The sequence below is a fragment of the Pleurodeles waltl genome, chromosome 6 (genome assembly GCF_031143425.1).
Source record: "Pleurodeles waltl isolate 20211129_DDA chromosome 6, aPleWal1.hap1.20221129, whole genome shotgun sequence".
Taxonomy (NCBI): domain Eukaryota; kingdom Metazoa; phylum Chordata; class Amphibia; order Caudata; family Salamandridae; genus Pleurodeles; species Pleurodeles waltl.
In genome coordinates this window covers 494,721,869-494,745,279 of record NC_090445.1, presented here as the reverse complement: position 1 = coordinate 494,745,279, position 23,411 = coordinate 494,721,869, and positions in this window count along the sequence as shown.

Here is a 23,411-nt window from a genome sequence, read left to right as displayed (position 1 = left end):
TGAAGGCTGACTTCTATGCAATGGGACATATCCCCACCATCATTGGTTCTATTGATGGTACACATTTTGCCTTTGTCCCACCCCGGAGAAATGAACAGTTGTTCAGAAATCGAAAGAGCTTTCACTCTCTGAATGTGCAAATAGTGTGTTTGGCGGGCCAGTACATCTCCTATGTCAATGCAAAGTATCTTGGCTCTGTGCATGATGCCTTTATCTTGAGGAATAGCAGCATTCCATATGTGATGGCTCAACTCCAGAGGCACAGAGTGTGGCAAATAGGTGAGCCCATGGTCCCCACCCAGTGTCTGTTGGTATATGGGTGTGGGTTTGGCCCTAAGGGTGAGTTTCTGGCTAACAGGTATCCCTCGATATTTACAGGTGACTTTGGTTACCCCAACCTCTCATAGCTACTGACCCCAGTGAGGAATGCCAGGGCAAGGGCAGAGGAACGTTACAATGAGGCACATGGGCGAACAAGAAGGATCATTGAGCGCATCTTTGGCCTCCTGAAGGGCAGATTCCGGTGCTTCCATCTGACAGGTGGATTCCTGTGCTACTCACCCAAGAAGGTCTGCCAGATCATCGCTGCATGTTGCATGTTGCACAACCTGGCCTTGAGACGCCAGGTGCCTTTTCTGCAGGAGGTTGAGGCTGGAGATGGTTGTGTGGCAGCGGTGGAGCCTGTGGACAGTGATGAAGAGGAGGCAGAGGAAGAGGATGTAGACAACAGAACATTTATAATTCAACAGTACTTCCTGTGACACACAGGTAAGACACTGTAACTCCACCTTCCATTGCAGTTTTGTGTTGGACATTGTACATGGCAGCCTGATTTCCCTATTTTTATGGCCACGTACTGTACCCTTTTGCATCTCTATTTTCAGATATCTGTGCCCCACTCTGGCTCCTGGTGTGTTTACTGCTGCCCACTACAGGTAATACCTATGTAAATATAACTGTACATTTAAATTTCAATGTTTACAGCTTGTTAAACTAATACATATTTCAATCAATTGACAGACTCCATACACATATTAGTTCCTAGTGTGTTTATTTCTGTGATAATAAGTGTAGGGGGTATTGAAATGGGCTGGGTTGATGGTGGAGAAATTTCCAGGATATAGTCCAGTCTATTTGTATCACAGATGCATTGTCCAGGGGGTCATTGGAAGTGGAGCAATGGCAGTTCAAGGTGGACAGGGTGACAGAGTGGGGCACAAAGCTGACATTCAGGGTAGTCTTATTTCCTGGTAGGGTCTTGGCAATGTTCTCTGGCTTCTGCCTGAATTGCAAGGACCTTTTGCGTGGTGGTTCTCCTGCAGGGGGAGGGGTGCTAGTGGCCTGTTGTTCCTGAGGCGAGGCCACCTGTCCACTGGCGTCGGCATAGGTGGAGGGCTGTTCTTCGATGTGGCTAGTGTCGGGGCCCTTTGGTGTGCCACTGCCTCCCTCATGGTGTTGGCCATGTCGGCCAGCACCCCTGCAATGGTGACCGGGGTGGTGTGGATGTCTCTCAGGTCCTCCCTGATCCCCAGGTACTGTCCTTCCTGCAGCCGCTGGGTCTCCTGCAACTTGGTCAGTATCTGGCTCATTGTCTCCTGGGAATGGTGGTATGCTCCCAGGATCCCTGCAAGTGCCTCATGGAGAGTCGGTTCCCTGGGCCTGTCCTCCCCCTGTCACTCAGCAGACCTCCCAGCTTCCCTGTTGTCCTGTGCGTCTGTCATCTGAACCGTGTGCCCACTGCCACTGACCCCAGGTCCCTGGTCGTCCTGTGTTTGTGGTGTTGCCTGGGGTCCCTGTAGTGGTGGACACACTGCTTATTGATGTGCCCTTGGGACAGAGGGATGGGCCCGCTGGGTGGGTGCTGTGCTGGTGTTTACTGAGGGGGGAGGCTCTGTGGTGGTTTGGGAATGTGTCTGGGTCACTGACTGTCCAGAGGTCCCTGATGGGCCAGGTTGGTCATCCTGATCCAGGCGTGCAGAGCTGCTATCATCACTTTGGGCCTTTTCTGGGCGGGACTGGATGTGGATGGCAACTCCTCTCCGGTGACGTTGTGTGGGGGTCCTGTGGGGATGTAAATGCAGTGTTATTGTTTCTGCGTGTGCCATCTAGTGCATGGGTATGTTTCCCTTTTTCGTTCTTATTAGCAAGGCAGCTTTGGCTTGTGTGATTTGTGATTTGGTTGGCTAAGTGATTGCCACAAGTGCGCATGCTGTCGTGATGCGTGTCCAGGTAGGTCTGTGATGGGGGTCCATGCATTGGTGTAGCATGCAGGGCTTGGTATTGGGATGGGTGGGTTGTGGTGGTGGCGTATATGTGAGGTGGTGGAGTGATGGGAGTGAGGGTAAGGGTGGTGGTTTGTGATGACATGCAGGTGGGGGGGATAAAGTAGTAAAGATTTGACTTACCAGAGTCCAGTCCTCCTGCTACTCCTGCCAGGCCCTCAGGATGCATGATCGCCAATACTTGCTCCTCCCCTGTTGGTAGTTGTGGGGGAGGAGGTGGGGGTCCACCGCCAGTCCTCTGTACAGCTATCTGGTGTCTTGCAACCACGGAACGCACCTTCCCCATAGGTTGTTCCACCTCTTCCTGATGTCATCCCTTGTTCTGGGGTGCTGTGCCACAGCATTGACCCTGTCCACGACTCTCTGCCATTGCTTGATATTCCTAGCAATGGACGTCTGCTGCACCTGTGATCCGAATAACTGTGGCTCTACCTGGATGCTTTCCTCCACCATGACCCTCAGCCCCTCCTCTGAGAACCTGGGGTGTCTTTGTGGTGCCATGGGTGTAGTGTGAGTGGTGTGTGTGAGGGTGTGTGGAGTGATGTGTAGGGGTGTGTGCTGTGAGGTGCGTGGATGGTGTATGGGTGATGGTGTTCTGTGGCTCTGATTCAGTGGGTGCTCCTGGCCTGTCTCTCTCTCAGTAGTCAATTTTGTTTTTTGTAAAGGGTTGTGGGTAGTGTGTGTGTGTTTTATAGTGGTGTGGGTGTGTGGGTGTGGTGTGTGTATGTGTGTCAGGTGTGTGTAGTATGAACTGTTCAATGTGGTGTTGTTTTGTATGTATGTCTGTATTTTGACCGCGACGGTCCGTACTGCCAATGGTTTACTGCGGTTGAATGTCCACCACGGTGATTCGTGGGTCATAATGCTGTGGGCCTATTTCTATTGGCGTAATGGTGTGGGTTTTGGTACTGCCATTTTATCACTGACCTTTGGGCTGGCGGACATGTGTGTGTGCCTGTATAGTGGCAGATTCGTTGTGTGGGTCATAATACGCGTAGCGGTATACTGCTGCGGTCACTGTATGTTGGCTACAGTCCGCATGGCGGAAAGCGGCACTTACCGTCAATGTCATAATGAGGGCCTATATCCGCTATTTTAGAAGGGCCTCTCCCTGAGGGTAAACATGACAAGCTAATTATTAACACGGTGACTAAAATAGTAGAGGACAGAGAAGCAAATCTGGCGTCAGATGAATTCACACCTGAACTGCGTCATGCAGAGGGCATATTGTTCGGCCATGACAGTCAGTTTCCGGATGAGAGCATGATGACGAACTGCTCAGCACATCTGGGGGCATTTTGGGGGGAACTATTTGCACAAGAGTGATTGAAGGCGGAGTTACTGGGCAGATTGAGACAGTAGAGAACTTCTTTTCACTATCAGATCAATCTATGGGTACAAATGACTATAGAGCTCATCGTCAGAAGTAAATTCTAATGGGAGTTACCCCACTTCAATGCTGGGTCTAAGCGGGACGTTTTTTTTTTTAAATCGAAGAAAGCTTGGAAAACAGGCAAAGGAAAGGTGCAGTGGAAAAAGTCCACAAGAGGGCAAGAGGGATGTTAATGGGATTATACATTGTCTCAGCACATTTATCCAAACCCTGATGGACCTCCCTCAAGTCCCTCACTGTGTCCCCCAGGATCCTCAGGGTCCCTGATAGACCTGACAGCCTTAGGGTCGTCATCCCCCAACTTTTTGGCTGCCTCCCTCCACTTTTCTGGCACTGTTTTTGCTGGTTTTAGAACTCTGTGCACTTTACCATTGGTAACCAGTGCTAAAGGACATATGCTCTCTCCCTTAAACATGGTAACATTGGTTTATTCCCAATTGCCATATATGATTTATTTGTAAGCCCCTAGTCAAGTTTACTACAGGTGCCCAGGGCCTATAAATGAAATGCTACTAGTGGGCCTGCAGCACTGGTTGTGCCACCCACATAAGTAGTCCCTTAACTACGTCTCAGGCCTGCCATTACAAGGCCTGTGTGTGCAGTTTCACTGCCACTTTGACTTGGCATTTAAAAGTACTTGCCAAGCCTGAAACTCCCCTTTTTCTACATATGTCACCCCTAAGGTAGGCTGTAGGTAACCCACAGGCCAGGGTGCTATGTAAGTAAAAGGCAGGACACGTATATATGTGTTTTATCCAAGGGTAGGTCGCTCCCCCTGCCGCTGCAGCTCCTCCAGGTTCCTGAGTTCCACCTCACAGTAAGTACCCCCCCCCTCCCAGCCCCTCGCTCTGCCCCGCGCTACTCACGCTCTCTCCTGCTCCTGCTTCTTTTCTTCTTTTCTTCTTCTCTGTTCTTCTGTTCTTCCTCCTCACTCCTCGTCTGTAATCTTCTTCTGTACTCTTCTTTCCCCCGTCTTCACTCTTCTTCTCTTCTTCCTCATCTTCTTCTGTGGTCTTCTGCCCTCTGTTCTTCGTTTTTCTGTATCTTCTTCTGTGTTCTTCTGTGTTCTTCTGTGTTCTTCCGGTCTTCCTTTCTTCTCTCCTTCCGGTCTTCTGATCTTCCTTTCTTCTCTCCTTCCGGTCCTCTGTTCTTCTGTTCTTCTGTTCTTCTGTTCTTCTTGTCTTCTGTTCTTCTTGTCTTCGGCTCTTCTGCCTCCTCCGTCCTCTTCTCCCCGCGCCTGCCCTCCTGCTCCTGCCTCATCCCCCTCCCCCACTCGCATCCCCCTCTCTATCTCTCCTATCTAACCCATTCACTATCTACCTCCCTCACTCCTCCTATCTACCTATCTCTCTATCTCTCTATCCCACTATCTAACTCCCTCACTCTCCACCTCCTCCTATCTTCCTATCTCTCTATCTATTTCCCTATCTATCGATTTCCCTATCTATTTTCTCTATCTATTTCTCTATCTCTCCCCCCCTCCCTCACCCCCTCTATTACCTATCTTCCTATCCTCTCACTCTACCTCTCACCCTCACCCACCTCTACAACCCCCCCTCCCCTATCTTCTCAACCCTACTCCTATCTTTCTCCCTTATCTCCTAAACCTCCTAACACTCACCCCCCTCCAACCTTAAACCCCCCTCCCCCAGCTCTTCTCACTCTACCTTCCCCCCCCCTCGCGATTTCCCGCCGCGACCTCCTGCACGCCCCGCCCCCCAGCTCCCATTCGCCCCCACCTGACCCCTCCCCCCCCCCTACCTCATATGGTGCCCGCTGCGCGACAGTGGTAGCGACCCTTGACCCAAGGGTAGGTCGCTCCCCCTGCCGCTGCAGCTCCTCCAGGTTCCTGAGTTCCTGAGTTCCTGAGACCCACCTCACAGTAAGTACCCCCCCCCTCCCAGCCCCTCGCTCTGCCCCGCGCTACTCACCCTCTCTCCTGCTTCTTTTCTTCTTTTCTTCTGCTCTGTTCTTCTGTTCTTCCTCCTCGCTCCTCGTCTGTAATCTTCTTTCCCCCGTCTTCACTCTTCTTCTCTTCTTCCTCATCTTCTTCTGTGGTCTTCTGCCCTCTGTTCTTCGTTTTTCTGTATCTTCTTCTGTGTTCTTCTGTGTTCTTCTGTGTTCTTCCGGTCTTCCTTTCTTCTCTCCTTCCGGTCTTCTGATCTTCCTTTTTCTCTCCTTCCGGTCTTCTGTTCTTCTGTTCTTCTTGTCTTCTGTTCTTCTTGTCTTCGGCTCTTCTGCCTCCTCCGTCCTCTTCTCCCCGCGCCTGCCCTCCTGCTCCTGCCTCATCCCCCTCCCCCACTCGCATCCCCCTCTCTATCTCTCCTATCTAACCCGTTCACTATCTACCTCCCTCACTCCTCCTATCTACCTATCTCTCTATCTCTTTATCCCACTATCTAACTCCCTCACTCTCCACCTCCTCCTATCTTCCTATCTCTCTATCTATTTCCCTATCTATCGATTTCCCTATCTATTTTCTCTATCTATTTCTCTATCTCTTCCCCCCTCCCTCACCCCCTCTATTACCTATCTTCCTATCCTCTCACTCTACCTCTCACCCTCACCCACCTCTACAACCCCCCCTCCCCTATCTTCTCAACCCTACTCCTATCTTTCTCCCTTATCTCCTAAACCTCCTAACACTCACCCCCCTCCACCCTTAAACCCCCCTCTCCCAGCTCTTCTCACTCTACCTGTCCCCCACCTCGCGCTTTCCCGCCGTGACCTCCTGCACGCCCCCGCCCCCCAGCTCCCATTCGCCCCCACCTGACCCCTCCCCCCCCACCTCATATGGCGGCCGCTGCGCGACAGTGGTAGCGACCCTTGACCCAAGGGTAGGTCGCTCCCCCTGCCGCTGCAGCTCCTCCAGGTTCCTGAGTTCCTGAGTTCCTGAGACCCACCTCACAGTAAGTACCCCCCCCTCCCAGCCCCTCACTCTGCCCCGCGCTACTCACCCTCTCTCCTGCTCCTGCTTCTTTTCTTCTTTTCTTCTTCTCTGTTCTTCTGTTCTTCCTCCTCACTCCTCGTCTGTAATCTTCTTCTGTATTCTTCTTTCCCCCGTCTTCACTCTTCTTCTCTTCTTCCTCATCTTCTTCTGTGGTCTTCTGCCCTCTGTTCTTCGTTTTTCTGTATCTTCTTCTGTGTTCTTCTGTGTTCTTCTGTGTTCTTCCGGTCTTCCTTTCTTCTCTCCTTCCGGTCTTCTGATCTTCCTTTTTCTCTCCTTCCGGTCTTCTGTTCTTCTGTTCTTCTGTTCTTCTTGTCTTCTGTTCTTCTTGTCTTCGGCTCTTCTGCCTCCTCCGTCCTCTTCTCCCCGCGCCTGCCCTCCTGCTCCTGCCTCATCCCCCTCCCCCACTCGCATCCCCCTCTCTATCTCTCCTATCTAACCCGTTCACTATCTACCTCCCTCACTCCTCCTATCTACCTATCTCTCTATCTCTCTATCCCACTATCTAACTCCCTCACTCTCCACCTCCTCCTATCTTCTTATCTCTCTATCTATTTCCCTATCTATCGATTTCCCTATCTATTTTCTCTATCTATTTCTCTATCTCTCCCCCCTCCCTCACCCCCTCTATTACCTATCTTCCTCTCCTCTCACTCTACCTCTCACCCTCACCCACCTCTACAACCCCCCCTCCCCTATCTTCTCAACCCTACTCCTATCTTTCTCCCTTATCTCCTAAACCTCCTAACACTCACCCCCCTCCACCCTTAAACCCCCCTCCCCCAGCTCTTCTCACTCTACCTGTCCCCCCCCTCCCTCGCGCTTTCCCGCCGCGACCTCCTGCACGCCCCCGCCCCCCAGCTCCCATTCGCCCCCACCTGACCCCTCCCCCCCTCCTACCTCATATGGCGGCCGCTGCGCGACCGCGCCACTGGCGCGCCAGAGGCAAGCCCGCCTGCGCCCGTCCGCGCCTGGTCCGCACCTGGCCCGCGCCCAGTGCCACGACCCCTGGTCCCCAGCTCTCCCAAGCCCTGCTGACCCGCTACGACCCCACCACCCTCCACGCCCTCAACCCAGGACGCTCCAACACCTGCTTCCAAGCTCACCCCAAACGCACCCATGGACCCTTCGCCTGCAACTCCTGCAAACGCACCTTCCACCACGCAACAACCACGACCACAAGCCCACGCGCCATCAACCACCTCAAGTGCATCCTAGTCAACGCTCGCTCCGTCCACAAACACGCCATTGAACTCTGGGACCTCCTGGACTCCATAGCACCGGACGTCGCCTTCATCACGGAGACCTGGATGAACGCCTCCTCTGCCCCTGACATCGCCACTGCCATCCCCGAAGGCTACAAGATCTCCAGAAAAGACCGCACCAACCAGGTAGGAGGAGGTATCGCCATCGTCTTCAAAGACTCCATCAGCGTCACCACCTCCACCGAAGACACCCCTCTCGCCGCTGAACACCTGCATTTTCAGATTCGCACCGGTCCGAGGACCACCCTCAGAGGATCCCTTGTCTACCGTCCTCCCGGGCCACGTGCCCCTTTCAGCGACGCCATCGCCGATTTCATCTCCCCGCACGCCCTCGCCGGACTACATCCTCCTAGGTGACCTCAACTTCCATCTGTAACAAAACAACGACCCCAACACCACCACCCTGCTCGACAACCTCGCCAACCTCGGCCTCAAACAACTGGTGAACACCGCCACCCACATCGCCGGACACACGCTTGACCCCATCTTCTCCGCCAGCAACACCCTCTACGCCGGGACCACAGCCAAACTCCAAAATCGCCTGCAACGCATTCAAAACGCCTCGGCCCGCCTCATCCTCGACATACCCCGCAGCAGCCACATCTCCGCACACCTGAGACACCTGCATTGGCTCCCTGTCAGCAAAAGGATCACCTTCCGACTTCTCACCCACGCACACAAAGCCCTCTACGACAAGGGACCGGAATACCTCAACAGACGCCTCAGCTTCTACGTCCCCACCCGCCTCCTCCGCTCCTCTGGCCTCGCACTCGCTGCTGTCCCTCGCATCCGCCGCTCCACGGCAGGTGGGAGATCTTTCTCCTTCCTGGCGGCCAAGACCTGGAACTCCCTCCCCACCAGCCTCAGGACCACCCAGGACCACTCCGCTTTCCGGAGACTCCTAAAGACCTGGCTGTTCGAACAGCGATAACTCCCCCCTTTTTCCCCTAGCGCCTTGAGACCCGCACTGGTGAGTAGCGCGCTTTATAAATGTTAATGATTTGATTTGATTTTATATATCCTGGTAGTAGAAAACTTCTAAATTCATTTTCCACTACTGTGAGGCCTGCTCCTTTCATAGGCTAGATTAGGGCTACCCTTACATACTGTTTGGGTGGTAGATTCTGATCAGAAAGGAGTAACCATGTCATATTTACTATGGCCAGAATGGTAATAGAAACTTCTGCAAATTGGTGAGGTAGTATTTTATATTACTGTTTTAGAAATGCCACTTTTAGAAAGTGAGCATTTCTCTGCACTTAAAATCCATCTGTGCCTTGCAGCCTGTCACTAATCAACGTCTGGGCTGGAGTGGTTGACAGCTTCGTTATTCATTTCACCCAGACAACCACAGGATACTTAGTCACACTTGCACTCATCTGCATACTGAATTCTTCCTGGGCTAGAAATGTGGAGGGCTTGAGACTTACATTTCAAAGGCTAGTGGCCTTCTCTCATACAATGGACTGCCAAACCCTCTACTGGAACCCTGACAGACAGACCTGTACTGAAAGGGGAATTTGTGCACTTCAAAACCACTCTTTGAAGTCTCCCCCACTTCAAAGTCATTTTTCAGTATACAAACTGGGTCCATGACCCCACACATTCAGACACTTCTAGACCTGAACCTGCAACCTGTCAACAGGAACTGCCTGGCTGCCCAAAGGACTCATCTGGACTGCTTTGGGGAGAAGGACTGCTGCCCTGCTGTTGCCCTGATGCCTTCTGACGTTGCTGAGAAGTGCTCTCCAAGGGCTTGGATTGAGCTTGTCTCCTGTTTTCTGAAGTCTCAGGGCCAAAAAGACTTAAGCCGTTATTATGACCTTGGCGGTAAATACTGAAAACCGCCAAGCTGACTGCCGCCAGCATACCGCCGCCGAGGTGGACATCCGTCCGCCAGATTATGACACATATATACAAACCGACAGAAAACAGTCACAACCACAAATCCGCCAGACCCACTGAACATGATAAACTGTCGGTATTACCACCCACACCGTTACGCCACCAATACTACGCCCTCCAACTAATGACCCACGAATCACCACATCGGACATTAAACGGTGGTAAACCATTGGCGGTGAACACCGGCACAGGGGAAATGGCCACCCAAATACAAAACAAGACAACATTGGCCAGAACAAAAAACCTACACCTGGCACAAATACACACACCCCACATGCCCACCAACACACACCCATATCACCCACAATCCTTTGCAAACACAAGCAGACGGCTACACTTTGCAACGCCAGTCCTAAAGAGAACTGCACACACATATCACAACTACCTATTCATCTGACATGCACCACACACCTCACACCCCACCACTTCACACATCACCCTCTGCACAACGTACACACACCACACAACACCCATGTCTCCACAAAGGAACCCGCATTTCACCGATGAGGAGTTGCAGGTCGTGGTTGAGGCGATAGTCAGGGTAGAGCCACAGCTGTTTGGAGCACAGTTCCAGCAGATTTCCATTGACAGGAAGATGGAACTATGGCAGAGGATCGTGGACAGGGTGAACGCCATGGGACTACATCCATGCACAAGGGACGACGTAAGGAAGAGGTAGAATGACCTACAGGGGAATGTGCTTTCCATTGCAGCAAGGCACCAGCTCGCCATCAGGAGGACTGGCGATGGACCCACACCTCCTCCCCCACAGCTGACAGCATGGGAAGAGCAAGTCCTGGCAATCCTGAATCCTGCATCCTGAGGGACTCACTGGAGTAGCCGGAGGACTGGACACTGGTGAAGCAACATTTACTATCTATCACCCACCATACATGCATGCCACCACGACCCCTCACCTTGACACCCATCACCCCACTCCATCCCACACAGTGCACAACACAGTTACCAAAATGAAATGCCAAGCCCTGCATGCCATACCCACTGTTTCACATCCCTTCCAGCCCTGCATGGACACCCACCAATAAAAGCATGTACAGCATGGAGAACTAACAATCACACAATCCATCACTATACACAACCAGGGCAACAGCAACAACATTGGGGAAGCTAGTGATGCAGAATATGTCACAGACATGTAGCATAATACAACACTTACATCCTCACAGGTGCCCAAGCCAATCTCAATGGCGAGGAGGTGCCACAGCTACCCATTCCCCCAACAAAAGATGCCACCAGTGATGACAGCAGCTCTGGAGCTCTGGATCTGGATGAACTCCCTGGCCCATCAGGAACCACTGGTCAGTCGGCTACCCCATCCCACACCCAGTGCACTACGGAGCCTCCCTCCTCAGAATCAAACACCACAGCAGCCAACCAACAACCCAGACCTCTGTCCCCAAGACACGTCAATCAGTAGTGTGCCCACAGGGACTCGAGTCCACACCTCACAGGCAAGACAATGACAGTCTTGGCGTCAGTGGGAGTGGGCACACCTGTGTACAAGGGTAGTAGTGGTAAGGATGCCGCACCTCCGTACTGTAACAATTCTTATTTCAGCAACAAAGTGAGTCAGATGAGAAAAAGGTGCCACTCGGTCGGGTGCCCCACTACCCCAGTGGGCACAGAGATTTGTGTACCGAGGTACACAATGACAATAAATGCAGGTAGACCAAGGCACACAGAGAGGTAAGAGTCCATCAATGTTTCTGGGACGAAAGTATAGCCCAAGTATTATGAGTCCAGAGGCGAAAAGAAAAGCGATGATTCCGGGTTGGTGTTTTGAAAGAGTCTTTATTCACAGGTGTAGGTTTGTATCGTCTTACAGGAAACAGCCAACACGTGTTTCGTCACACAAGTGACTTTATCAAGGCTGGGCCTGTCCGGCCAGAGGAAGAGGAAAACAGCAAGTTAAAGTAAAAGGAAGATAGAGACGGTGGTCAGTCCTAGATGGACTAGGTGCTCCCGGATCAACATTAAGGGTCACAAATTCGGGCTTATCAGGGCCCTCACGCTACCCTTTTCTCGACCACTGGATTATCGAATACTTACCTTGGTCTTACCCAGGACTGACCACCGTCTCTATCTTCCTTTTACTTTAACTTGCTGTTTAACTTGCTCTGCAGTGCTTTCTGCGCACCACTTGTCATCCCCTCTTGCTTCAAAGGTGGCCATCAACATCGTCTGCCCTGTGGCAAAGCTCATAGCGCTGCAGGTTCAGGTCATTGGTGGACAAGACGCATTTATCAATGCTATTCCATGAAGGGACTACAATTCCCATGTTTTTAGAGGCAGCAGCCTTCTTGGGGTGTGGCAGGCCTATAAAGCCCAGCCACAACCAAGCACATTGCTCACTATTTTGAAGACTTCGATGGAGCCAGACCTCATGGGGATTTCTCTGGAGAAGAGCAGAGTTCCTGAATGGCAGAGTGTCATCCAACCGAAGTATCCTTGTTTCCATGGTGCATTAAAAAATGAGTAGGTCATACTCGTAGCGGTAAGGCCTTGCTGAATCCAAGTTTGAAGGAAGTCATTAATTCCAAAAGGTAAATCGCCCCTTGGCATAACGAACAAAGCGTTTCAGGCCACACTAGTAAAGCGCCCCGGGCACAACATTTAAAGCGCTTCAGTTCACAGGAGTAAAGCGCACTTGGCATGGTATTCAAAGCGCTTCAGTTCATAGGAGTGAAGCGCACTTGGCATGGTATTCAAAGCGCTTTAGTTCACAGGAGTTAAGCGCATTTGGCATGGTATGCAATGCGCTTCAGTTCACAGGAATAAAGCGCACTTGGCATGGTATTCAAAGTGCTTTAGTTCACAGGAGTAAAGCGTACTTGGCATGGTATTCAAAGCGCTTCAGTTCACAGGAGTAAAGTGCATTTGGCATGGTATTCAAAACGCTTGGAGTAAAGCGCACTTGGCACAGCATTCAAAGCACTTCAGTTCACAGGAGTAAAGCGCCCTTGGCACGAAATTTAAAGCGCTTCAGTTCATAGGAATAAAACGCACTTGGCATGGTATTCAAAGCGCTTCAGTTCACCGGAGTAAAGCGCACTTGGCACGACATTCAAAGCGCTTCAGTTCATTGAAATTAAAGCGCCCTTTGCACAGCAATCAAGGGGCTTCAGTTTACATGAGTAAAACTTTCAGGCCTACGTGGCAAATGTGAAAACATCTCAAAGATAAGCAAGTCATAGTTTCATTGTTTTTGGAAGCATAATATGTGAGAGACATATTTAAGCCATTGATGATATGTGAGATACATATTTAAGTCTTTGCGAATTTCTAGACTGAGACCAAACGTTTTATGTTTATGAATGCATAGTAGTTGCATGTTTGATGTTCAGAGTATGTCCAAGGTCCAAGCTCTTGCCTTCTCAAGGTTCAGAGGTCTCAGTTTGTTTTTGTCCTGTGATTCAGAGAAAGGCCACGCCCAGTTTTGTTTAATGCTCACGACATCCTGAAGTATCATGACTTTACTAATTGTTCTTGTTCCATGATTCAGAGAAGGGCCACGCCCAGTTTTGTTTAATACTCACAACATCCTGAAGTATCATGATTTTACTAATTGTTCTTGTTCCATTATTCAGAGAAGGGCCACGCCCAGTTTTGTTTAATGCTCATGACATCCTGAAGTATCATGATTTTACTAATTGTCCTTGTTCCATGATTCAGAGAAGGGCCACGCCCAGTTTTGGCTAATGCTCATGACATCCTGAAGTATCATGATTCTACCAACTCTTGCACCCACGGAGACGCCTTTGTTTATTCCATAAGTGTCTCAACTCTTGCATCCACAGAGATGCCTTTGTCTATTCCATAAGGGTCTCAACTCTTTCATTCACGGAGACGCCTTTGTTTATTCCATAAGGGTCTCCACTCTTGCACACACGGAGACGCCTTTGTCTATTCCATAAGGGTCTCAACACTTGCATTCACGGAGACGCCTTTGTCTATTCCATAAGTGTCTCAACTCTTGCATTCATGGAGTAGCCTCTGTTTATTCCATAAGGGTCTCAACTCTTGCATCCAAGGAGACGCCTTTGTCTATTCCATAAGGGTCTCAACTCTTGCATTCATGGAGACGCCTTTGTTTATTCCATAAGGGTCTCAACACTTGCATCCACAGAGACGCCTTTGTCTATTCCATAAGGGTCTCAACTCTTGCACACACGGAGATGCATGTGTCTATTCCATAAGGGTCTCAACACTTGCATTCACGGAGACGCCTTTGTTTATTCCATAAGGGTCTCAACTCTTGCACACACAGAGACGCCATAGTCTATTCCATAAGGGTCTCAACCCTTGCATTCACGGAGACACCTTTGTTTATTCAATAAGGGTCTCAACTCTTGCATTCACGGAGAGGCCTTTGTTTATTCCATAAGGGTCTCAACACTTGCATCCACGGAGATGCCTTTGTCTATTCCATAAGGGTCTCAACTCTTGCATCCACTAAGACACCTTTGTTTATTCCATAAGGGTCTCAACACTTGCTTTCACAGAGACTCCTTTGTCTAAATGAATAATTGAATGTGAATGCTGTTATGAGCAACTAGATACATACATGCTTAACCATTTTTCCTTTTCAGATCTCTCTCCCAGCTGTTCCCTACCCTAATTCCCTTCCCCCCGACTGGCTTCACCATAACTCTGTGCTATAATAGCTTTCTGAGTTGGTGACGCTGGAAGTCCACAAGGGGTCTGTACACTGGTGCTTGCCTCCTCCTCTTATTTCTCTGCAGTGGTTGGTACCTAAGGGTCCCAAAAGTAAGAAGGGAGTGACAACAGGAACTATGCACACTACAGCAGTGTACACAGGGCATGTTTGTATGTTGGACAATGGGATTGTCTAGGTGGGTACATTCGACAACAATGACACACTTTTGAATCAGTACATGTGTATTAGCAAACTCATGCAATGGGGGGTGAAAGGAATATATGGTGCTCCATAACCCACAGACTAGAAAAAGGCCCAATCTCATAACGCTAATGCTGATAAAGAGCTACACCCCACAAATGCCCTACGTGATAACCGAAGTTATCACTAACAATAAATCAAAATCAGCCTGCGTTGTAAAGTAAATCAAACTTAAATAGTACAGTTAATCATGAAATAAACAGCTGCACATGATCATTAAAGAACAATAATGTATTCTTGTTATCCAATAAATTCAAATTAACTACAATGTAACACAAAAACCAAGAGCGTCACACTCTTATACAATATTACAAATATATCCAAAGATCCTCAAATGTTCTTCAACACTTACGCAGTTAAATCCATGGTTAAATATTCAATTAATTAAACCGTCCATGAGCCAAATTAATTAAGCCGTCCATAAGCCAAGTCAACACGTGTTTCGTCTTGGGAGTACCCTTTGACTTCTTCAGGACTTCCTTACACGATGAATTATTGCCCTTTTATTTTTCATATTCGTCAGAGTTTCAAATAATTACAGGTCTTAACTCGACATTCGAAGATGCTAGGTTAGTATTTTAATTAGAGTTGTAACGCTCCATCGTGAGTGCGCTTGGAGCCGAAGAGAGAATAATTAATCGTGTAAGGAAGTCCTGAAGAAGTCAAAGGGTACTGTTGACGGTTTAATTAATTGAATATTTAACCATGAATTTAACTGCTTAAGTGTTGAAGAACTTTTGAGGATCTTTGAATATATTTGTAATATTGTATAAGAGTGTGACGCTCTTGGTTTTTGTGTTACATTGTATTTAATTTGAATTTATTGGATAACAAGAATACATTATTGTTCTTTAATGATCATGTGCAGATGTTTATTTCATGAGTAACTGTACTATTTCAGTTTGATTTACTTTACAACGCAGGCTGATTTTGATTTATCATGTGTATTAGCAGTAGAAGATCGCAACCACCTGTCCTGTATGCAGGGTCAGGTGGAAGTGACCTCACTCCACCGGCGTTAGGTGTCATGGCGGTATCCGGTCTGCACCACCGTACAATTCCTCATTGGCTAACATGGGCCTCTATGGAGTATAGGAACCAATGATGATCAATACCGGCGGTGACCGTGTTAACCGCCGTGACCGCCATTTTCTTTCTACCACTTGACTTGATTCCTGACTTTCCACAGGACCACATCTCCACTGCGTGTGCTGCTGTGACCTGTGTCTGGAACCTGCAATGGCCCGTGCAACAGGGGAAAGGACCCCAGCCTTCACGTCGGAGGAGTTGAAGAGGTTCGTGGATGGGGTCATACCCCTGTATGGGCAGTTGTATGGGCCTCCAAACCAACAGGTGGGTACGTTGCATGCAACATGGCTGCATGTAGATGTGTGTGTGTGTTGGCAGTGTATCGTTTGTGGGGGTATGGCTGGTGGCAGCGTTAATGCAGAGGTATGGGTCATGTGTGTGCCTGATGAGGGACAAATGCAGAATGCAGGCCATATTTGTGACAGGCTGGATTGTCTGGTTTATGGTGTCCCTCTGTTTGTGTTCCCTCTACAGATCAGCGCCCATCAGAAGAAGGGGTTGTGGCATGCTATCGCCAAGGACATGCAGACCCTGGAGGTCCATTGCTGGCGGAGCACCCACTGCAGGAAACGGTGGGAGGACCTGAGATGCTGAGCCCGGAAGACTGCGGAGGCCCTGCTGGAGATGGCCTCCCACCGAGTGAGTCCTGCCCATCAGAACCTGACCACCTTGATGGCCCGAATACTGGCGGTGGCCTTCCCAGAACTGGCTGGACGCTTGAGGGCATCCCAGCAGCCTCAAGGGGGTGAGTACAGTGTGTGTGACAACCATCTCTGTTGCCTGGCATGGGATTTGGGTGCAGGGTACTAGTCAGTGGATGCCCCAATATGCCAGCTTAGACATTGCTGTGTGGTCCAACTTAGGTTTACTGGGTGAAATGCATGTTTATGATAGCTAGGTAGCTGGCTTTCCATGGCAGACAGGGCTTAGTTGGTCCCAATTGGTATGCAGATGGCAGTGTTTGGCTCCTACCTTCAGCGGTAATTAGCCAATGGTATGCCAGTGTGTTCCATACTGGCCATTCTTAGTCTCAGTGTGTGACAGTGATGTGTATGCCATCTGTGCTGTTGGTGCTGATTGACCCTGTGCTCCATTTCTCCCCCCTCTCCTTTTTTCATCCTGTCCATGTGTGCATTAGCATCATCTGATGAAGGAGCAGGGGCACTGGTGAGTGAGGGAGCCGCAGCCCACGGGACCCAGGAAGCAGAGTCCACCGACAAAGAGGGCACCAGTGGGATAGAGGGTGAGGGGACTACCATGGGGGGACAGGAGCTGATACAACTGATTCTGATTCCTCCTCCAATGGGACCTCCCTGGAGGTGGCGGACCCCTCTGGGACCACCCCAGCTACAGGTTCTACTGCCATCCCCCGTACCAGCACCGCCCTCCCAGTAGCCCCCCACTGAGTTGCCCATGCCTGCTCACCCAGAAGAGTGGGCATCTCCTTTGCCCCAGGCACCTCAGGCCCACCCACAGTCAGCCCTGCTGCCCTCAGTGAGGAGGCTATTGACTTCCTGAGATCCATCTCTGTAGGGCAGTCAACCATACTAAATGCCATCCAAGGGCTGGCATCCCAAATGCAGCAATGCAGTGCCTTCCTGGAGGGCATTCACAATGGCTTGGTGGCCCTACAGAGATCATTTCAGACAATGTCCTCTTCATTGACGGCAGCCCGTTTCCCTGTTTTTTCCGTTCCCCCTGCAACTACCACTTCGCAGTCCCAGTCTCCTCACCCCAAACCCATGCCATGCACACATTCTGACAGGCATGCACACAAAATAACAGACAAGACTTGCACAGACAAACACAGGCAGCACACTTCAGTCCACAAGCACTCACATAGCCAACACACAGATGCACACACATCATCCACTGCCTCCACTGTCTCGCCCGCCTGCTCCTCCCTCACAGTCACATCCTCGCTCACACCTGCATGCACTGTATCAACAGTCTCTGAACCTGCCACCTGCACAGCCTTGCCCACAGTCACCACAACAGCAGACCTGCAGACATGCACCCCACACATCACACGCGCAGTCACCACCACCACCACCATCACCACCATATGCAGCACACCCACCTCACTTGCAGACACCACCACATCTGTCCACATGTCCTGTTTGACCTCCCCCACCCTGTCTGCCCCCTCCAAAGACACAAAAACGCTCGCACTCAGACCCCCAATAGCCATCCATCTTACACACTCACACTGTCCATGCACCTGCGCCCAAGTCCTGCACACTTCCGCCTCCTACAACCATTCCCTCTACTTCCACTCCCATCCCTCCTCCCACATCCCACCCCATTAGCCCTAAGAAGCTTTTCCTTTCCCGCCTTGACCTCTTCCCTCCTCTCCCACCCCCATCCTGCCAATAAGAGAAAGGTCCCACCTCCCAGGTCAGTACCTCCAGCTCCAACTCTGACCCTGTTCCACCCCAAAGTCTTCAGCTGCAATTAAGGGGCACATGAGTGCGACACCGGCCCCCGCTCCAAGGCCACTCCTCCGCCCTCAAAACGGAAGGCTAAAGTGCTACCCCATCCCAAACAAAAACCCAAAATCAAGGAGACACCTCACAAAGCCAAACCCAAGGAGCCCTCTCCCCAACTAAAAGCCAAGGAGACCCCTCCCAAACCAAAGGCCAAGGATACCCCTCCTAAACCAAAGGCCAAGGAGACCTCTCCCAAACCAAAATCAAAGGAACCCCCTCCCAAACCAGAAGCCAAGGAGCCCCTCCCAAACTAGAAGTCAAGGAGCCCCCTCCCAAACTAGAAGCCAAGGAACCCCCTCCCAATGAGAAACCCCGTGCCCCCTGAGGTACCTGCCCATTTCCAACATGATGCCTCTGCACAGTTGAGTCCTGATGTTGTCAGGAGTCAGGTTGGGGCTTGGATTTTGCCCTGTGGGCATTACAGACTTTGGAGTGGCCATTGGGCCAGCAGGTAAATATGTAGTTCTGCATTTTTTGGATTTGGGCTCTTCATCCAACAGGAATATAGTGGTTTGAACAGAGGTATGTGTACTGGCTTTCTTTGCTCCTGGTCCTGTTACAGTCGATTTACTCTGCAGCTGGTTTGGGGTGTGTGGTGTGTTGTGCATGTGTGTGTCATTCTCCCCTCCCTTCCTCCCTCCCTTGTGTGGTAGGCAGCTGTACTCACCTTCGTCATCCTTGTCGGTTTTGGTGCTCCAGAACGGCCATGGCATGGTACAGCATCGTGAGAACTTGCAGTTCAGGTTCCATGGTGGCCGCAAGCTCCCCTGTGTCCCTGGAGGTGCGTGTGTCCTTTTATATGATGTGTTTCCGCCAGGCTTTTGGTGGGGTTCCTACCGCCCTGGAAAACCTGGTGATGTGCTATGTCATAATATGGTGGGCGGATCCTTGTCTTCAGCCTGCCTAGAGATTCCTACCTCCGTGTTCAGTGTTCGTACCGCACCGGTAATTGGTGTGGTACATTAGCTGTCTATGGGAGGGATCACCGTCATTGTCATTATTTAGCGGTCATTACTGCCAGCCGGCGATGGTACTACTGCCGTCGCCAGCTTGGCGGTCACCTGAATGCCAAGGTCATAATGAGGGCCTTAATCTCTTAAAAGAACTCCTTGTGCGCTGCACAGGCTGCCGGAAACAACTCACAGCAGTGGTGGAACTGAGAAATCGCCACCTAGCTGAACCAGCGCGATGTAGCCCGACTTCCCAAGTGAAGAATCAATGCAGCGCCTGCCTTGCGACCGGAAATGCGATGCACAACCCTATTAGATCGACGCACAGGTGAACCGGAACGATGCAGCCTGACTTCCTGAGTGAAGAATCAACACAGCACCTGCTCTGCCCAGGATTTCCATGCACTGTCCCTGGGCATCAAAAAGATCCCCACATCACAGTGAGGCATCAGGACTGTGCGCCAGAAATCGACACAAAGCCCCTTGCTGCGTGGAAAAAAACGATGTATTGTCTGCACTATGGCAGAAATTCCAACGCACACCCTATTTTACCACACACCTCTTCCTCTGCGGTTTCCGTGCGTGTTATTTTTGATGCAGACCAGGTACTTTGTGGAAACATGAGACAAATGTTAATTTCTAAGATTTCAGACTATTTTTAATCTTGCAAAAGTTATACCTCAACTGTTCTCATTCAATATTTATCGCTTTGACCTTAATTTAACCAGATAAAAATTGTATATTTTCTCAAACCTATGTGGTGTATTTTGGTGGTGTTTTCACTGTGTTACTGTTTGATTTATTGCACAAATACTTTACACATTGCCTTCTAAGTTAAGCCTGACTGTTACGTGCCTAGCAACCAGAGGGTGGGCACAGGATTATTTGGATTGTATGTGACTTACTCTGACTAGGATTGTAGTCCCTATTTGGACAAAGGTGAATACCTCTGCCAGCTAGAGATCCCATTTCTATTAGTCTCCCTCCCTTGATCTGATTTATTGGCCAATGATGCAACAGCATGAGCAGACCCTAAGCGATAGCAGGAAAGCTAGGTTTGCTAACAAATAACTTCAAGCTCCAGTCAGAAGAATTGTCAAGACCTGCTCAGAGATTGGTCAACGTATAGCTACAATTGAGACTCGTGCCAGTGTACTTGAATCTGATGTTAGTGCTATTGTGCAACAATATGCAATGCATGAGTCACAGATTTCAGATATTAAGTGGAAGATGGAGGATTTTGAAAATCGGCAGCAACGTAATAACCTGTGGATTTTAGGAATTAAAGAAGGGACGGAAGGCCAAGATATGCAGGCTTATATAATTAAATTATTTAGAGGCACCTTTCCTGAGCTAGAGAATTGGAATTTGGAGCTTGAGATATAGAGAGCCCATTGGTTTCCGCTTCTCAGGGAGTGTAGGAAAGTACCATCTTGCCTGGCATGTTACCCCCATTTTTCACTGTATATATGTTGTTTTAGTTGTATGTGTCACTGGGACCCTGGTAACCCAGGGCCCCAGTGCTCATAAGTGTGCCTGAATGTGTTACCTGTGTAGTGACTAACTGTCTCACTGAGGCTCTGCTAATCAGAACCTCAGTGGTTATGCTCTCTCATTTCTTTCCAAATTGTCACTGACAGGCTAGTGACCATTTTTACCAATTTACATTGGCTTACTGGAACACCCTTATAATTCCCTAGTATATGGTACTGAGGTACCCAGGGTATTGGGGTTCCAGGAGATCCCTATGGGCTGCAGCATTTCTTTTGCCACCCATAGGGAGCTCTGACAATTCTTACACAGGCCTGCCACTGCAGCCTGAGTGAAATAACGTCCACGTTATTTCACAGCCATTTTACACTGCACTTAAGTAACTTATAAGTCACCTATATGTCTAACCTTTACCTGGTAAAGGTTAGGTGCAAAGTTACTTAGTGTGAGGGCACCCTGGCACTAGCCAAGGTGCCCCCACATTGTTCAGAGCCAATTCACTAAACTTTGTGAGTGCGGGGACACCATTACACGCGTGCACTACATATAGGTCACTACCTATATGTAGCTTCACCATGGTAACTCCGAATATGGCCATGTAACATGTCTATGATCATGGAATTGCCCCCTCTATGCCATCCTGGCATTGTTGGTACAATTCCATGATCCCAGTGGTCTGTAGCACAGACCCTGGTACTGCCAGACTGCCCTTCCTGGGGTTTCTCTGCAGCTGCTGCTGCTGCCAACCCCTCAGACAGGCAGCTGCCCTCCTGGGGTCCTGCCAGGCCTGGCCCAGGATGGCAGAACAAAGAACTTCCTCTGAGAGAGGGTGTGACACCCTCTCCCTTTGGAAAATGGTGTGAAGGCAGGGGAGGAGTAGCCTCCCCCAGCCTCTGGAAATGCTTTGTTGGGCACAGATGTGCCCAATTCTGCATAAGCCAGTCTACACCGGTTCAGGGACCCCTTAGCCCCTGCTCTGGCGTGAAACTGGACAAAGGAAAGGGGAGTGACCACTCCCCTGACCTGCACCTCCCCTGGGAGGTGTCCAGAGCTCCTCCAGTGTGCTCCAGACCTCTGCCATCTTGGAAACAGAGGTGCTGCTGGCACACTGGACTGCTCTGAGTGGCCAGTGCCACCAGGTGACGTCAGAGACTCCTTGTGATAGGCTCCTTCAGGTGTTAGTAGCCTTTCCTCTCTCCTAGGTAGCCAAACCCTCTTTTCTGGCTATTTAGGGTCTCTGTCTCTGGGGAAACTTCAGATAACGAATGCATGAGCTCAGCCGAGTTCCTCTGCATCTCCCTCTTCACCTTCTGATAAGGAATCGACCGCTGACCGCGCTGGAAGCCTGCAAACCTGCAACATAGTAGCAAAGACGACTACTGCAACTCTGTAACGCTGATCCTGCCGCCTTCTCGACTGTTTTCCTGCTTGTGCATGCTGTGGGGGTAGTCTGCCTCCTCTCTGCACCAGAAGCTCCGAAGAAATCTCCCGTGGGTCGACGGAATCTTCCCCCTGCAACCGCAGGCACCAAAAAGCTGCATTACCGGTCCCTTGGGTCTCCTCTCAGCACGACGAGCGAGGTCCCTCGAATCCAGCGACACCGTCCAAGTGACCCCCACAGTCCAGTGACTCTTCAGCCCAAGTTTGGTGGAGGTAAGTCCTTGCCTCACCTCGCTTGGCTGCATTGCTGGGAACCGCGACTTTGCAAGCTTCTCCGGCCCCTGTGCACTTCCGGCGGAAATCCTGTGTGCACAGCCAAGCCTGGGTCCACGGCACTCTAACCTGCATTGCATGACTTTCTAAGTTGGTCTCCGGCGACGTGGGACTCCTTTGTGCAACTTCGGCGAGCACCGTTTCACGCATCCTCGTAGTGCCTGTTTCTGGCACTTCTCCGGGTGCTACCTGCTTCAGTGAGGGCTCTTTGTCTTGCTCGACGTCCCCTCTCTCTGCAAGTCCAATTTGCGACCTTCTGGTCCCTCCTGGGCCCCAGCAGCGTCCAAAAACGCCAAACGCACGATTTGCGTGTAGCAAGGCTTGTTGGCGTCCATCCGGCGGGAAAACACTTCTGCACGACTCTCCAAGGCGTGGGGGATCCATCCTCCAAAGGGGAAGTCTCTAGCCCTTGTCGTTCCTGCAGTATTCACAGTTCTTCAGCCTAGTAAGAGCTTCTTTGGACCAACCGCTGGCATTTCTTGGGCATCTGCCCACCTCCGAGCTGCTTGTGACTTTTGGACTTGGTCCCCTTGTTCCACAGGTACCCTCAGTCAGGAATCCATTGTTGTTGCATTGCTGATTTGTGTTTTCCTTGCATTTTCCCTCTAACACGACTATTTTGTCCTTAGGGGAACTTTAGTGCACTTTGCACTCACTTTTCAGGGTCTTGGGGAGGGTTATTTTTCTAACTCTCACTATTTTCTAATAGTCCCAGCGACCCTCTACAAGGTCACATAGGTTTGGGGTCCATTCGTGGTTCGCATTCCACTTCTGGAGTATATGGTTTGTGTTGCCCCTATCCCTATGTTTCCCCATTGCATCCTATTGTAACTATACATTGTTTGCACTGTTTTCTAAGACTATACTGCATATTTTTGCTATTGTGTATATATATCTTGTGTATATTTCCTATCCTCTCACTGAGGGTACACTCTAAGATACTTTGGC